Genomic DNA, 14,717 nt, shown 5'->3' with positions numbered 1-14,717 from the left:
TATGACTGAACTAACTTGTGCAATTTACCAACATATATACTGACATTGCCGTCTCCTTACATGAGGTCATGTAAGGAATAGTAATGACTTCAAGTAGATACATAATAATAAATAAGACCACAAGGCAATATATTGTTTTAAAAACAAAGAGTATTTACTGTATGTATAAATCTATGCAATATAATAAGTATTGAGAAAAAAAAAAAATAACTAAATATATATATATATATATATATATATATATATATATATATATATATATTAGTACAGATAAGTAGCCCACCACACCAGGCAATGTGGGCACAGTATGTTGGGCACAGGCTATAGGCTATGTTGTGTGAGGTGACAGTGCCCGCAGGGGGTGAGTGTAAGTCCCCCTGGCCATCTGGAGTGCTAACCCTGTATGTCCCGGCGGCCAGGAGTGACAGGCTGGTGGAGGACTGGCAGCGCCAGGCAGCCCCGGCTACAGGGAACATGAAAGCAGCAGCAGCTTACCTGGCCGCCCCCCAGTGACACGCAGGCCCCGGTCACACACATGGGGAATGTTGACACAGTGAGGCCATCGCGTCTCTATTCTCCCCCTCCCAGCAGCAGGCACAGGGGCGGGCACTGCCCAGATCCGCGCTCTCCTATTGGGTATAGCATCAGGAGAGTGTCTACTAGCTCAGCTGCCATTGGTTGCAGCGCTCCACGTCAGACTCGGTGACAGCGACATACAGTAGGCTGCAGCCTGCTGCCCATGCCCACACATTGGCAGGCAATGGTGGTCGGATGGGGGCAGTAGTGTGCAGGGAAGGGAGCAGGGATCTAGTCATGACGTTACATCCTCCTGTCTGCCGCCTAGTGGTGACCGGAAACGGTATTTTGTAAATAACAAACAGTGCAGCGGCAGCCCCTGCTTTTATTTATTCCCGGCCGTGTCTCTGTGCAGGAGCAGATCAACCTCTGGCATACTGTAGTAAGTCATGTGCAGGAACAATACTTAGATCACTGTCTCCATCAGTACATGCAGATATCTGTGCCCATCATCACCCATAGCCATGATCAGCGCAGCTGTGACGGATGCCCCTGCCTGGTGGTACAGTACCTGCAGATCTCTGTGCCCATCATCACCCATAGCCATGATCAGCGCACATGTGATGGATGCCCGTGCCTGGTGGTACAGTACCTGCAGATCTCTGTGCCAATCATCACCCATAGTCATGATCAGCGCAGGCGTGACTGATGCCCCTGCCTGGTGGTACAGTACCTGCAGGTCTCTGTGCCAATTATCACCAACAGCCATTATCAGCTGTGATGGATGCCCCTGTCTGATACAGTACCTGCAGATCTCTGTGCCCATCATCCATAGCCATGATCAGCGCAGCAGGACTTTGCCTGGCTGATCAGTTCCGCTACATCTGATGCCACCCGATATATAAGAGCTGTGTGTATACAGGTATTATGATCCCCAGAAAACATGGATGTGTTTAAAATAACCGCATTTCATTCCTTCTGACAGATTAGTGACCTTTCCTTAGATTATATCTAAAGGTGTTTACAATGTGGTTCTCCCAGATTATTCATACCCCATTGGTGGGTCGCGGATCATTTATTTTCTATTGAGAATATTTGGAACCCAGAATTGGTATTTTGTCTACTTGTGTGGCTACAGGGTGAGTGAAGCTGTGTCCATACAGCCACTGGCCTCTGCATGTCCAGAAAACAGGGCCACATGACCTGATCTTCTAAAATGCTGTCCGTCAGCGCCCATATTCTCTCTTTAAATGTTACATTTATTTGGATCTGTTCTACGGGTCTTTTTTTCTGTTTAGGTTTACGATACATACTATTATATAATATTTCTCCCTTGTATTATTTGTACATAGGGTGCATCAGTGAGACAAGGGTAATGGTGTCCATGGCTGAACGAGGAGCGGAGCCCTGTGTGACTGACCAATGGCATTCAGTAAAGGAGGAGCCTGATATTAATACCAGCACAGGTCAGTAATCTCTCAATCTTTCTGGCAGAGGTTCTCAATCACTGTCCTCAAGGCATCCTGAGGGTCCAGGTTTTAAATATATCCATGGTTGGCCACAGGTTGCTTAGGGGGGATTCTGGTTGGTTTTCTAAAGCAAACTCTTTCTTTAATGGACAAAACCATGTGCACTGCAGGTGGGGCTGATGTAACATGTGCAGAGAGAGTTAGATTTGGGTTATTTTGTTTATGTGCAGGGTAAATACTGGCTGCTTTATTCTTACATTGCAATTTAGATTTCAGTTTGAACACATCCCACCCAAATGTAACTCTCTCTGCACATGTTACATCTGCCCCACCTGCAGTGCACATGATTTTGACCATTAAGAAGGATTTTGCTTTTGCAAACCAACCAGAATCACCCCCTTAGTATCTCAGTTAACCATCTGCGCTAAACCATGGATATCTTTAAAACTTGGAATGTTAGGGTACCTTGAGGGCAATGGAAGATCCTTGCAAATACTCCGGAAAAAACATAAGAGAGAAAATTGTGGTTTCACTTCTAGCAATCCAGTTCTGTCATTCTACTAGGCCCAGGGTAACCTCACTGTATGCTCAGCATTGCTCATATACATGTCTAAGTGTGCTCAGCATTGCTCATATACATGTCTATAAGTGTGCTCAGCATTGCTCATGTACATGTCTATAAGTGTGCTCAGCATTGCTCATATACATGTCTATAAGTGTGCTCAGCAGTGCTCATGTACATGTCTATAAGTGTGCTCAGCATTACTCATGTACAAGTCTATAAGTGTGCTCAGCATTGCTCATATACATGTCTATAAGTGTGCTCAGCAGTGCTCATGTACATGTCTATAAGTGTGCTCAGCAGTGCTCATGTACATGTCTATAAGTGTGCTCAGCATTGCTCATATACATGTCTATAAGTGTGCTCAGCAGTGCTCATGTACATGTCTATAAGTGTGCTCAGCATTACTCATGTACAAGTCTATAAGTGTGCTCAGCATTGCTCATGTACATGTCTATAAGTGTGCTCAGCATTGCTCATGTACATGTCTATAAGTGTGCTCAGCATTGCTCATATACATGTCTATAAGTGTGCTCAGCATTGCTCATATACATGTCTATAAGTGTGCTCAGCATTGCTCATGTACATGTCTATAAGTGTGCTCAGCATTGCTCATGTACATGTCTATAAGTGTGCTCAGCATTGCTCATATACATGTGTGCTCAGCATTGCTCATATACATGTCTATAAGTGTGCTAAGCATTGCTCATGTACATGTCTATAAGTGTGCTCAGCATTGCTCATGTACATGTCTATAAGTGTGCTCAGCATTGCTCATGTACATGTCTATAAGTGTGCTCAGCATTGCTCATGTACATGTCTATAAGTGTGCTCAGCATTGCTCATATACATGTCTATAAGTGCTCAGCATTGCTCATATACATGTCTATAAGTGTGCTCAGCATTGCTCATATACATGTCTATAAGTGTGCTCAGCATTGCTCATGTACATGTCTATAAGTGTGCTCAGCATTGCTCATATACATGTCTATAACAGGGTTGCCTACCTGACCCTCTCCTTCAGGGAGAAATGTTCTGTTCCTGGGCTTCCCTGGTAATGTATGACTGCTATCACCTGTAGTGAAACACCTTTCTTATCAATTACCTAGCTCCCCACAGGTGATGGCAATCGTACACTACCAGGGAAGTCCAGAAACAGAGCATTTTCTCCCTCATGGAGAGGATCAGGTAGGTAACCCTGGTCTATAAGTGTGCTCAGATCTGACCAGGTATGGATCTACATTTTATTATCGGTATCTGGTATGGTTCTGCATATTAATACCCAGTTGCATGGGCATATTTGCAATGCATGCAGGGTGCGCGATACATGTGGTCCAGGGAAGCCCACACCATGGGCCTAATTCAGATCTGATCACAGAGCATATTTTGTTTGCAAATGGACAAAACCATGGTGCAGGGTAACTATTGGCTGCTTTATTTTTACACCGCAATTTAGATTTAATTTTCAACACACACACAACGCAAATCTAAAGGCCCCCATACACTAATTCGATTTGGGCTGATTTAACCCTTTCCTGACGGAATGGGCCGCGAAATCGACCCAAATCGGGTCAGTGTGATGTCAACTCAGGTCCGATGCGCTTTCCCGTGCACAACGGACCTGAGTTGGAGGTCGGACAGGTGGCGGGCCAGGCAGGAACAGGGGTCGCATGCGATCCATCACAGTTAAAGGACAACTTGTGATGGATCGCATTTGACCCTGCCGCCAGAAGGTTCCGGGTGGCTCGCATGTAATTGGCTGGAAGTACACTACTGTGATAAATTACAGTAGTGTATGCCCAGCTTAACTCTCTGCACATTTTATATCAGCCCCAACTGCAGTGCAGCATGGTTTTGTCCATTTGCAAACAAAATGTGCCCTGCAATCAGAGGGTTCTGATATTCTATTAACAATTAAATTCCACCTAAAAGTCACAAAGATAGAAAGTAAGTAATAATAATACACTGTATTATATACATTAGCAAAAGAAAGTCATGATATATTCCCTCCAGTAGCCTAAAACTAGCATTATTTAAATTCCTCCCATATTCATGAGACAACTTTACTGAATACTTGTTGTTTTTGGCAGATGAAATTAAGAGCGAATACAAACTTGAACAAGACGACATTTCCCTTGGTTCGTGGGAGTGTGCGGTAAAATGTTACAAAACATGAAGACTGCGGGCTTCAGGAGATTCCAGAGGAGACACCATTGTCAAGCTCGGACTATGGGACCTTATATACAGACTGTACAGATCTGGCCACTCATAAGACAAATCCCAAAGGGGAGATCTCCTTTTTGTGCTCTGAATGTGGGAAAAGTTTTGCCAGCAAGCTAAAACTTAGAAGACATCAAAGAACTCACACCGGAATCAAGCCATTTTCATGTTCTGACTGCGGGAAAAGCTTCATCAGGAAGTCCCATCTTGTTATACACCAGAGAGTTCACTCCGGAGAGAAGCCATTTGCATGTTTCGAATGCGAGAAGAGTTTTTGGGATAAGTCGGATCTCCTAAGGCATCAGAAATCCATTTGGGAGAAAAACCGTATTCATGCGCCGAGTGTGGGAAATGTTTCAGCCGCAAGTTCCACCTTTACACACATTTGAGGATTCACGTCGGTCCAGCGACGTACCCGTGTTCTTTCTGTGAGGAATGTTTTAGAAAAAAACCTGCCTGTGCCAAACATGAGAAGATCCATACCGGACAAACTGGATTTATATGCACCGAATGCGGAAAATCATGTAAGCAGGAGTCTCATTTTATTACCCATGTCCGAATTCATACAGGAGAGAAACCATTTTCATGTGGTGAATGTGGGAAATATTTTAGCGATAAGTCCGTCCTTGTCAGTCACCAGAAAATTCACACTGGGGAAAAGCCGTATACCTGCACCATGTGTGGAAAAGGCTTCATTCGCATGTCCCACCTGGTGATACATCATACTGGCGAAAAGCCGTTCGGATGCACTGAATGCGGTAAAGGCTTCCCTAACAGCTCGCGGCTCCTCAAACATCGCATAATTCACACAGAGTAGTGTGTACTGTCGCCGAGCCCTTCTGTAATATATGTGTGAGAAACAGTAAATCCATCTGTCCCTATATGCTTTGTGTCGTACATTATCATATATAAGACTCCTGAAGTAGAGGTGCTGTTTGCATGCTGGAAAATATCTCTAGTAAGTCACTTCCTGGTAGCCATTTTCTAAATTTTGAACATAACAAAATAGATTTGGTGTCTCCTAAAACATGCACATACTGAAGCAGATGATGTGTAACGTAGCTTGGTTTAGTAATGTTGGGCCTGATTAAAAGTTTTTGTACAACGCCGATGGTGGGTGCAGCTCCGGTTGGAGAAGCTGCAACCTGATTGGCAGGCTGTGTCCATTTGGGGGCGAATAGGGTGGGAGGGGTGTTGGCCCCAGTTTTCTGTGCGTTTCCAAGACCAGTGTCCGCATCATCCACTGCATATTTCCTGTCTTCATCTCCTGAGTTTGGGGGCCATTCAGCGCAAGCTCAGGGTTTCTTGGATGGCCGATGATTATCTGAAGTAGGTTTTGGTTCTGAGGGGTAGATGTGTGGTGCAGCGATAAGTGAGAAAACGGTAACTGCACCCTTTAAGTGTGGCAGATACCGTTTCTCCCCATGTATGACTGTGGGGTTGTGTGCTAAATAACAGGGGCAATATGCCAGAAAGCGTCCCACTGTGCCAGGCAATTTATGTATGGTCAGTGGCACTGACTGCTCTGCCCGCTGCAGCCATCTATTTTAACAGCTGCAGGGGAGGTGAGTCACAGCCACTGGCCCTAGCTGTGGCGGCTGCTGGCTCTGGACAGCATGGGAGATCTTGCATATGCGGTGGAGCTGGCCATACAGGGAGACACAGCAGATGTGTTGTGGCAATAAAATGACCAGCCGGAGGGGTGATTTTTCACTCCCCACTCCGGCAGCCGAGATGTTAATTATACCCCTTTGACACCAGCCTAAATTCCCGGGTTGGTCTGAAAGGTTCCCAGGCCAAAATCCCGGCAAAATTTCCCAGGATTTCAACCCTGCTATAGTTGTTCCCGGAGTCCTGGTCCGTGTGAAAGAGATAGGGGTACTCACCGGGGTTGCCGGTCCTTGGTGCATGCGTCAGGCCGGGGATCCACACAGGCAGCGGGCGCAGAAGACAGGGCAGGCGGCGGATGAAGACGACTCAGCTCTCCGGCGCCCTCACTGTAGCCGGAGAGCTGCGTCATCTGCGCACGCCGCCTGACCTGTCATCTGCACCCACCGCCTGACCTGTCATCTGCGCCCGATGCCTGTGTGGATCCCCAGTCTACACGGGGGAACAGCAAACCGGAGTGAGTATTGTCCACCGCCATCCCACCTCCTTCCCACAACAGAAAATGCAGGGACTTTTCTGGTGTGAAAGGGGCCAACCCGGGAATGCCCCAGCATGATCCCTGGGCCGTATTCCCGGGTGGGTCCCTGCATTTTCTGGTGTGAAAGGGCTATTAATCTTATCTACATTACTTCCTGCTTCCCTTGCTGCTGCTTAAAGAGGTGAAGCAGGAAGAGCTATAGTTGTATGATCCATGTCGCTATAGTACTTCTACCCCAGGTGTGGCCCTCCAGCTTTTGTGAAACTACGCATCCCAGCATGCCTTGCTATAGTTTTAGCATTCCCTAATAGCAAAACTGTGGCAAGGCATGATGGGACTTGTAGTTTCACAACAGCTGGAGAGCCATAGTTTGGCTATGCCTGATGTAACCCGAGTACTCAGATTTGCAATGCCTCCTGCAGCGTTCGCATATTTTCACATCACTGCTGCATCCAAAGACACAGCCTTAATGCAAATAACATATAAGTTAGAATCGGGCCTATAGTGGAATAGCTTCAAAACAGTCTGCAGCATTGTGTGCATAGATCACAAATACTGTAATATAAGCTCTCAGGAGCAGGTTCATGCGATTTCTCTGTTCCTAATTAGAAGACTAATCTCACATATCAAAGTTCTCCCTATATTTATACTTCATTTAGAATCATGTACAGTAGTTCTCACCTAATTTATTGTGACAAATGAGCAATAACAGATTTAACTTTGCAACAAACAAGGCAATAATGAATAAATCGTTTGTGAAAAAAAAAACATTGTCTTTTTTTTTTTATTACATGTTGCAGATTAAGCAAGAACATCAACAAAAGAAGAAAAAAGAACATACAAAACATGATGTGATGTTAGGAAAATAACACAGTACAATCAATAAATAAAATGTAACATGCACTTAAGTAACCGTGTGGCCTTGTTCCATCCTAATAATTCAGAGATCAAGTACAGTGATCGCCAATCAGGTAATAAGTGCCCCGAATGTGGAAGGGGGAGGGGTGGGGGGAGCAACATGGTGTCAGGTAGACTGATCTAAGTACAAATTTGTTCTCAAAATGGGTAAAACCATGTGCACTGCAGGTGCGGCAGATGTAACATGTGCAGAGAAGGGGAAATAGCAGCATTTACATGTCAGGAACTGCTGCTGAGTATGTGGAGTCAAGCCACTTGGACCATATAGAAAAATATTTTTTTCTAAGGTAGATAAACATTTCATGGCCTATCACCTCATTCACCAGAGATATCGAAGAGTGTGTGTGCCTGGGGCTTCCTTAGCCAACCACAGTCTAGCTATACATACTTTAGCCAATGTACACAAGTTTATAGCATAGCATCTGTCCGGATCAGGCAGCATTTCCTCATCTATGGCCGATCGTAAACAAGTAACCAATGACAGGGTGCCTTTTGGAATACCAGTGATCATGAGGATGTCAATGACCTCTTTCCGAAACAGCGTGATCCGAGGACATAACCATATCATGTGGAGGAAAGAGATGTCTAGGGAGTCACGTTTCGGGCAGGAAGGGGAAATACAGTCACCAATGCGGCATAATAATATTGGCGTCATATAGACTATACAATATAAAAAAAATGGTATCTGCTGATCTCTAATGGCAGAATTAGAGTCTTGGAGCCTTAAGGGCACAGGACCATATATCATCTGAGAGAGTCCCCAAATCAGCTTCCCATTTTCATCTAAGGGGGGTTAATGGGTCAGAGTGGTGGATCTGCTATACAGACGAGTAAGCAATGGAGACAAGTGTCTCGCAGCCATTTCTTAACTGGGGAGTCTAAAAGGGACAGAGGGGGTGATCTAAAATTGTGTGTGGTGGGCATTTCGCAACTGGAGGTATCTGTAAAACTGAGAGTTGGGGATCGGGAACTCTACTTGTAAATCCTTGAAGGATTTTAAAGTGTTCTCAGAGTGTCGGTCACCCAATGTATAAACACCCCAGCTATTCCATGTCTCCTGCACCTGCAAAGAGGAGAGTTCTGGTAAGCCCTTAGGGTTGAATATAGGAGTATATGGGTACCATCCTCGACCATTCATGAGCTTATGCACCAACTTCCATATGGTCTGAGGATAGGGAGGGTAGAAATTTTTACACTGTTACTTAAAAATGTTTGTAGAGGGGTCAGGACAGGGGAGAGACTTAGTATCATTTGCATATTTAATAATAGTATTGCCAAAAGTTGGGGTGAACCAGTCCTCCGATACATTTTGATCTGGTTAGTGTGTGTATATTGATCCTCGGTTGTTTATTGGCCCAAATAATAAGAGGACAAAAGGCCATTCATTTGTTTAAAAAACTTTTGAGGGATGTACACCGGAGACTGCTGAAGGACATATAATTTGGGTTGAAACACCATTTTAATTAAGTTAACCCTTCCTGTAACCGTTAAAGTCAACTTGCTCCATATCGGAATTTTGGAACGTAAATAAGAGAGTTGTGGGAGTAAATTCAGAGCGAAATACATATTGGGAGCATTAGAAATCCAGACACCAAGATATTCAAAGGTGTCTGTCCACAGGAGCTGAACCTGATTGGGCGAAGGAGGGTGGAGGTTACCCCGACCCCACTAAGTGGGTCTGGGTGCAGGTGCGCCTGGCTAGAGCTGTGACACCTTAGCAGCTGCTCTATGACAGGATAGTTAGGCCTGTACTGAATAGACAAAAAGAGGGATGTGGGGTTGTGAGCTGCGCTTGGTCAAAAAATATTAATAATTATATTGTATTCTGTAAATAGAGATGAAAAAATGATGGATTGGTTGATCTAGTACAAAAGGAATTTATTATCTAAAAATAGTACATAGCCAAGATACAATAGGAAATTTTAAAATGCATTACATATAAAATTCATATCTCACCAGACCAAACTGGGGTGTTTGTGTAGCCCGGAGAGTCCCAAAGAAGTCCTGTATAGGGCTATGGCAATATAGCGTCCTGTATGGTGCTGAGATGATAAACCCGAATTGGGGCAGTAGGGAGGGAGGACCAAATAGGGAAGTAAGGAGTGGCTCAAGTTGACACGATTTGCCGACTCCCTCCTAATTAAGTTAACCCTTCCCGTAACCGTTAAAGTCAACTTGCTCCATATCGGAATTTTGGAACGTAAATAAGAGAGTTGTGGGAGTAAATTCAGAGCGAAATACATATTGGGAGCATTAGAAATCCAGACACCAAGATATTCAAAGGTGTCTGTCCACAGGAGCTGAACCTGATTGGGCGAAGGGCTCGGAAATAGGTTGATACGATTCAGGGTGCTTAAGATTTTTGTCAGGTTTACATTAGGGAAAACTTATGTAGCCGCAGTAATTTCTGTACTGGAGAGGGGGGTGTCTGAGAATTCATGTTGTTCACTAGATAACGAGGGTAGTGGTATGCCATTTAAAAAAGCGCAAAGATCATGCAAGGCATAAGTGGCCTTAGAGTCATACAGCGTACTATAATAAGATACAAATACATTAGCAATATCAGGGGTATGTGTGACTACGTCACCATCTGTAGTTTGTATTTCAGTAACTGCAGGCGCTACGCTCACCTCTTACAATATGAGCCATATAGCTACATGGCCTGTCACCGGAGGCATACACAGAGTGAGAGGTATATAAAAGCTTATATACATGCTGTCATGTCCCACGAAGTATGTGTCTTCATATGCTGTTCAGTTACTGTCATGTTATTATTGCAAAGCTTTGCATTCTTGTGAAAATTGTCCTTCTTTGTTCCTGTAGGGCTCTGATGTCATTAGCCCTGCCTTCTTCCCATCTCTATCTCATTGTGTGTCTGCCATCTTAACCTTCAGTTGATTCCTGTTGAGCTCTGGCAAATTATTATCTTTTCACCTACTTTTTTTTGTGCATTATTACAAGAATATCAGCTTGAAATAAACCCTCATCTGGATTCTTCACACATGCCTCTTCAGTTGAGTTGACACTGTCTGACAAAGTCTCCTGGTGTAAGTACTGGTTCACTACAGACATACACAGATGAACTGTCTTAAAGGCCTTACATTTACAGCCTGGTTATTGAGTCAGAACAGTGAAAAGATAGTTTATAAACTGCCATATATACCAGCAAGCCAACTGCAGCTTCTGCAGATACAAAGAAAGTAACTAGTTTGCCTGCAGTGTGAGGAGAAATCATCAGTGTTTTGCAGCCACACAGACAGCTACATCACACAGATTCTTCTAGCAAGCTACTGTACAAACTTACTCCAGTGTTATTTAGCTAAATTCTATCATGGCTGAAGGGAACACTGTGCAGCCTGTTCAAGATGAACACTATCTACAATCACAACAAGAAGAAGTTATGGATCTCAACTTACAGTCTAAACGCCCTGTTAAACCTACATTGAAGGTTAAAGAGAATCTTGAAGGTAGGAAACATGAACTTTCTGCCCATATCCTAAACTTATGGCAAAAACTACAAAGTCACATGTCCACCATCTCTCAGCATGATTGTGATGTCTCACCACTAGAGGGAGCCCTAGGTCAGCTTTGTTCAGTATATGAACTTTACACAGTGAAATGTCAAGAATATGTTCATGTTTTGAAAACGCTTAATACTCACGATGCATTAAAAGAATTGCAAGGCTTCAATCATCTCAATTTGGATCGAGACAGTTTAGTATGTGATGTTAAGTGTAAGACAGCAGCCAGAATCGCACAATTATTGGAAACATCATCACGCATTTCTGTGTCCACCAGGCATTCAAAGCGATCATCTAAGTCACGAAGTTCAAAATATTCCATGCTAAGTGAACAACTCGTAAAGGCACGTGCCGAAGTAGAAACTGCTAAAATACAAGCCGACTTTGCAAAAAGAAAGGCAGAAATGCAAGCTGAAATGGAAGCCAGAGCAGCACGCGAAATGGCTGAAATGGAAGCCAGAGCAGCGCATGAAAAGGCTGAAATGGAAGCCAGAGCAGCACGGGAAAAGGCTGAAATGGAAGCCAGAGCAGCGCATGAAAAGGCTGAAATGGAAGCCAAAGCAGCGCAGGAAAAGGCAGAAATAGAAGCTCTGGAGAAACAATGTGAACATGCTACAGCAATAGCACGTTTAAAGATTTTAGAACAAGCTGCCAGTGTAAGTGAAAGAGACAGCATCAATTTAAGTGAAGTGGATGCAGAGGATCCTCTTAAGCGCACAAGAGATTACGTCCTAAGCCAGAACAGTGAACCCCTGATTGCTGAAAACATTCCTAACAGGGCAGAACAAAGGGACTCAGATCATTATTCAACAAACCATGTCCAAGGTCAGTACAATGCACACACCACAGTGCACCAAGGTCCAATGCCTCAAGAAGCTCCATATACAAATGTATGGTCGCAAACCAATATGCCAGTAAGTCACCAGATCCCTGGTAACCACACAGTTTCATATGCAGCAAGACCTATGGACTTTAAACCAGCTCCTAGGCTGAATGCCTATGCACCCCCATATCTCCCTATGTCTCTTACCCAGAACACTATAAACAATACGAACAACCAAACTCAGCAGCCAGCATTTTCTTGCCCAAAGTCAGAGAAAACAGACATGTCAGACTTCGCAAGATATATGGTTCGCCGTGAACTTATTAAGACTGGCCTCACTAAGTTTGATGATCAGCCTGAGAACTACAGAGGTTGGAAATGTGCCTTCAGGACCGCAATTAGTGACCTTGGCATTACTGCTGCTGAAGAACTAGATCTGCTGGTCACATGGCTTGGCCCACAGTCCACAGAACGTGTCAAGCGACTCAGATCCGTCCACATCGCTAATCCTGCGGCAGGCCTCATTGCGGCCTGGGAAAGGCTAGAAAGGAGCTTTGGAAGTCCTGAAGCCATAGAGAATGCTTTGTTCAAACGGCTGCAGAATTTCCCAAAAATATCCGGCAAGGACAATGAGAAATTTCAAGAGCTCAGTGACCTACTCTTTGAACTCCTGCTGGCCAAGGCTGATACTCACTTACCTGGCCTCAGTTACTTGGACACAGCTCATGGGGTAAACCCAATAGTTTCCAAGCTGCCGTATGGAATTCAAGAAAGGTGGACTACACTTGGGTCAAGATACAAAAGGGAAAATCAAGTCTCCTTTCCCCCATTTTCCTACTTCTGTGAGTTTGTCAAGAACATTGCAGAATCCAAGAATGACCCAAGCTTCTTCTATAGTGAGCCAAATCATCCTGGTTCACTTTCTCCTAAATATGATAGCCCACGTTCCAACTACAAGAACCATAGGGTGCCAGTGTCAGTGAAAAAGACAGAAATCCTTTCCACACCAACATCAACTCCTGACGAGAGCAACCAAGGCGAAGTGATTGAAAACCCTAATCGTCTGTGTCCCATACATAAGAAGCCACACCCCCTCAAGAAATGCATTGGTTTCAGAAAGAAGCCACTCCAGGAACGCATGGAACTTCTAAAGAAGTTTGGGGTATGCTTCAGATGTTGTGCTTCCACTGAACATTTTGCTAAGGACTGTAAAACTTCTATTAAATGCACAGAATGTGACTGTGAGGACCACGTGCAGGCACTTCACCCATCTCAACTGAATCCTGCACATCTCCCTCCTATGCCAAGGCATGGCGGGGAGATTACAGATCAAACGGCAGGTCCTGCTTCTATATCTTCTTCATGCACTAAAGTTTGTGGGGAAGGTCTTTGTGACAAGTCTTGTGCAAAGATATGTCTAGTCAATGTATACCCCAAGGGACAGCCAGAGAAGACTCTAAAGGTTTACACTATCTTGGACGACCAGAGCAATCAGTCACTCGCAAGTCCAGAACTCTTTGATCTGTTAAAATTAGAAGGAGATATTTATCCTTACACTTTGGGTACCTGTAGTGGAATTACGGAGGAATCTGGAAGAAGAGCCAGTGGACTGGTTGTAGCATCTCTCAAGGACAATCTCGAGATACCCTTACCCACACTTGTCGAGTGTAACCAGATACCATCCAACAGAGAAGAGATTCCCACACCAGAGGTCGCTCTTCATCACATTCACCTAAGGCCTATATCCAATGAAATACCAAACCTTGATGAGAATGCAAAGATCTTACTTCTGCTCGGTAGAGACATTCTCCAAGTACATAAGGTGCGTCAACATATAAATGGACCAAATAATGCTCCATTTGCCCAACGCCTTGATCTAGGTTGGGTTATCATAGGCAATGTCTGTATGGACAAGATGATGACCCCTACCAAGATTTCCTCATTTAAGACAAACCTCTTGCCAAATGGTCGCAGCACTCACTTTCAGCCATGCCCACATCATTACTGGGTGAAAGAGAAGCTGGGCAGCAGTAAATTACAGCATGACTATCACAATAATACAAACATAGTCCTGTCTTGGGATGACAATCTTGGATTGACAGTTTTCAATTCAACAAGTGAGGACAACAAGTTAGCATATGCAAGAGAAGATAAAGAATTTCTCAAGATGATGGACAAAGATTTCACTCAAGATGATTCCAACAGCTGGGTAGCACCTTTACCCTTCCGCCTGCCAAGAGTGAAACTACCAAACAATCTACAACAAGCAGTTGCCAGATTTTCCTCTTTAAAACGAACTCTAAAGAGGAAACCAGAAATGGAAAAACATTTTGTGGATTTTATGCAAAACATATTTGACAGAGATCACGCAGAACCTGCACCACCAGTAAAGGAAGGAGAAGAATGCTGGTACCTTCCATCCTTTGGCGTGTATCATCCGCGGAAACCAAACCAAATCAGAGTGGTTTTTGATTCCAGCGCTCAGTATGATGGTATCTCCCTCAACAATCTGCTCCTTACTGGGCCAAACTTAAACAACAGC

At 44.2% G+C, this 14,717-nt stretch overlaps 1 protein-coding gene and 1 long non-coding RNA gene across 3 annotated transcripts in view; one reads left to right on the top strand and one right to left on the bottom strand.

Moving 5' to 3' along the window:
• The window catches only part of LOC146020217 (tectonin beta-propeller repeat-containing protein 1-like), a 67,248-nt gene that overhangs the window by 38,566 nt on the left and 13,965 nt on the right, over positions 1-14,717 (bottom strand). The window lies entirely within an intron of this gene.
• LOC146020218 (uncharacterized) lies at positions 769-7,681 on the top strand. 2 transcript variants are annotated; one of them, XR_014450737.1, is made up of 3 exons: positions 769-958; positions 1,869-1,982; positions 4,638-7,681. It is a non-coding gene; the product is annotated as an uncharacterized LOC146020218 (long non-coding RNA). The 2 variants fall into 2 exon arrangements; XR_014450738.1 differs by lacking the exon at positions 769-958 and adding an exon at positions 1,223-1,438.

Source organism: Crinia signifera, chromosome 7 (genome assembly GCF_055691185.1).
Source record: "Crinia signifera chromosome 7, ASM5569118v1, whole genome shotgun sequence".
Classification (NCBI taxonomy): domain Eukaryota; kingdom Metazoa; phylum Chordata; class Amphibia; order Anura; family Myobatrachidae; genus Crinia; species Crinia signifera.
The sequence above is the reverse complement of the archived record's forward strand: the minus strand, read 5'-3'. Positions and strand labels throughout refer to the sequence as shown.